General features: G+C 32.6%; 1 pseudogene; it reads left to right on the forward strand.

The window, feature by feature from the left end:
- Window positions 1–915: 915 nt before the first annotated feature.
- Window positions 916–2,735, forward strand: LOC130826355 (zeatin O-glucosyltransferase-like; annotated as a pseudogene).
- The last annotated feature ends 788 nt before the right edge of the window (window positions 2,736–3,523 follow it).

The raw sequence follows: 3,523 nt of genomic DNA on the forward strand, positions 1-3,523 counted from the left end.
ACTACTACTTTTATCAAACAATATTAATATACACAACTAAAATGAAGATTATTAAATATCTAACTAGAGTTATACCTACCCACAAATTCAGCTACTTGCAAAACGTATAGGTACTCAACATGACAGCTACGTTACCGTACCCAACAAATCCTACATTCTTTATTCTAACAATTACTTCGTCCTTTTTAAAATAATTGCTAGATGATAATTATTGACATTGTTCAAACTTATTTTATATATTATTGTTAATACACAAGAAAAAATGAAATCAAGTTGAATCTTATTTAAATCGTTTAATTGCTTACTTTTATAATATTAACTTTTTAAAATTTTTGTTCATATATAATTCAATAAATTTGATCGCATAAAAAGTCCAATCTAACAAGTACTTTCTCCGTTTTATTTACTTGCATTCAAATAAAGTAATCTAACAAGTACTTTATCCGTTTTATTTACTTGCATTCAAATAAAGTTTTAGATTGTTCATCATTATATGATATTTTACATATTATAACTATTATACAAAAAAAGTATATAATCATGTAAAATTTTGTTTTATTCGTCTCGTCACATATTGTACAATGAAACAGATGAATATCAAAATAAAAACTTTTATGTCATCAATTCCTCGAAAGAACAAAATGTCTCAGAGCATCTTTCTAAGCACAAGGTCAAAGTAGTCCAACTTTGACAAATAATAAGTAGTCTCTTTATTCCTATGATAATGCATTTAAATTATTAGAATTAAATTTAGTACAAAGTAAAATTTAATTGAAGAATAAAACAAAAACTAAATAGATGATAAACATAAGTCGTTAAAATAAAATGATAATAAGTTTGTGGACGAGATTTTAAGAAACAAAAAGAGAGTAATGCTGCAAATGGAGAGGGACTTCAAAATCAATACAAACTCTTTTGTGTGGCCTTCAAGTTTTCAACACTATAAAACCTTAACTTCTCTACAATCTAGCAAGTCAACCAATTATCCCACAAAACAACCCAAAAAATAATGGAATCACCAAAAATTTTTTGTCAAAATATCCCCAAAAACAACCCAAATGATGATGATCTTCCTCCCATTGCAGTAGTAATGGTCCCACTTCCAGCCCAAAGCCATCTAAACCAACTTCTCCACCTCTCTCAACAAATCACCTCCCATGGAATCCCTGTACATTTTGCTAGTTCACCCAGCCATAATACCCAAGCCAAACTCCGTCTCCATGGTTGGGACCCACAAAGCTTAAACAAAATCCATTTCCATGATTTCGAACTTCCTCCATTAATGTCTCCTCTGCCTTCTACCAACCATAACTATTCTATCCCTTTTCCTCCCCATTTTTACCCTCTTTTTAAAGCTGCTACCCATTTTCGTGAACCCATTTGTAATCTCTTACAAAAACTCTCAACCATGTTCAAAAGAGTTGTTGTGATTCATGATATCATAATTGCTTCTGTAGTTCAAGATGTTAAAAACATCCCAAATGCTGAATCTTATAGTGTAATACCCATTTCTGCTTTTACTCTGTTTTTTGATTTCTGGGAAACTATGGATCAAAAACCATTTGATCTAAATGAATCTGATATTCCCAAATGTATCCCCTCGAAACAAGGGTGTACTACCCCTGAAATTGATGAATATGTAGCAACCCAATTCGAGTTTTTAGGTTTGGAATCTGGAAGAATCTACAACACATCTAGGATAATTGAAGGTAAATATGTAGAATTAATGGAAAAATTAATGGTAAATATGTAGGATTAGATCAAATCGACTATAAAATCAACACAAACAGACATCCATGTTTGAAATGGCTGGATCAGCAAGAAAATGATTCGGTCATATACATATCTTTTGGGTCATCAACATCACTGAAAGATGAACAGATCAGAGAATTGGCAATTGGGTTGGAGAAAAGCGAGCAGAAGTTTTTATGGGTATTAAGAAACTGTAATACAGCTGATGTTCTTACACAAATTGAATCAAAAACTCCACAATTACCAGAAGAATATGAAGAAAGGATGAAAAACAGAGGGATAATTGTAAGAGATTGGGCTCCTCAATTAGAAATATTGGGTCATCCCTCGGTTGGCGGGTTTATGAGTCATTGTGGATGGAATTCGTGCATTGAGGGTATTAGTATGGGGGTAGGTATTGTAGCTTGGCCTATGCATTCGGATCAGCCCAGGAATGCGGTTTTGATTACTGAAGTTTTGAGGATTGGTACGTTGATTAGGGATTGGGATCAGCGTGATGAGTTGGTAACATCGTGTATGATTGAGAAGGCTGTTAAAATGTTGATGGATACTGAAAAAGGAGAGATGATGAGGAAGAGAGCTGTGGAATTGGGTAATGATGTTAGAAGATCGGTTGATGAAGGTGGTGTTACTTATTCTGAAATGAAGTCTTTTATTGATCATATAACTAGATGATCTTTTTGGAGTATTATTTATTATATCCCAAAATAGAGCCATATATTGATGCATACTTCATGTAATTGTTAGAAAATAACACATATAATTTCGCATGATATATATATTTAATCGAATACTTCTCCTAATATCAATTCGTTTAAGAAAGAAACTTCATTGGGATTGTGTTCAATCAGCTTTTCTCTAATGCAAGTCTTGTTATGTACAAATCTTATAATAAATTTATAAATATAATTCTATTTTTTTTACCGTACTATGTGTTATAGTTGTAATAATAATACAAAAGATTGTTTATAAGTGATTATAAAGCAAATTGCTAACACCCTATTCTTGGTACTATAGCATACTCATGGTAGCATACTCTTCTACTCTTCTGATTTAGCCAGGCAAATAAGCGTGGGTAATATTTTTTCACTCAATAAACAAGCATATTTAAACATGAAAAGGTACTTTAGCCTCACATATAAGCATGGAAATTGACATTTTTAAGTGTGAAAAGATGCAATCTTTTTTAAAATATATATGATTTTTTATATTTATAAAAAGAGTTGAACCGATTGTCTGACCTATCCAAAGTTAAACTGTTAGGAAAAAGCTCATGAATAGTCAAGGAACCGTTTGGAATCACCTAGAACCATGATAAACCTCGTTTTTACCTTCTATTTGGGCATGATATTTATTGACTATTCCTTTGTTTCTGTGCATTTCCATTGCGTTTGGTTGGTGTTACACCCTTTTGTAAGGTAGCATGTTTGTTGCTCGTTTTTGCAGAATGATCATCTATTTTGGAGTTTTAAAGCATGCTAGTTTGGAGGTGACATGGATAAAAGCCGAGGAAGAAATGAGGCCAAGAGGTGGAGAAAAACCCAAACCGAGCAATGCAAGATGCATCATTTATGGAAAGTCAACTTAAGTGCCGATGGAGATCAACTCACTCAGATTTTGATGGATATCTTGATAGAAGATAAAAGTTGGGTTCGTTAGCTTCGAATCAACTGGTCACACGTCGAATTTGAAGTTATAACATAGGAGATAAAGCGTTTCCAAAATGACGTGCTAAAACAGAAAGAAATCGTCCGATCGATCCATATGGACT

The sequence above is a fragment of the Amaranthus tricolor genome, chromosome 1, assembly GCF_026212465.1.
Source record: "Amaranthus tricolor cultivar Red isolate AtriRed21 chromosome 1, ASM2621246v1, whole genome shotgun sequence".
Lineage (NCBI taxonomy): Eukaryota > Viridiplantae > Streptophyta > Magnoliopsida > Caryophyllales > Amaranthaceae > Amaranthus > Amaranthus tricolor.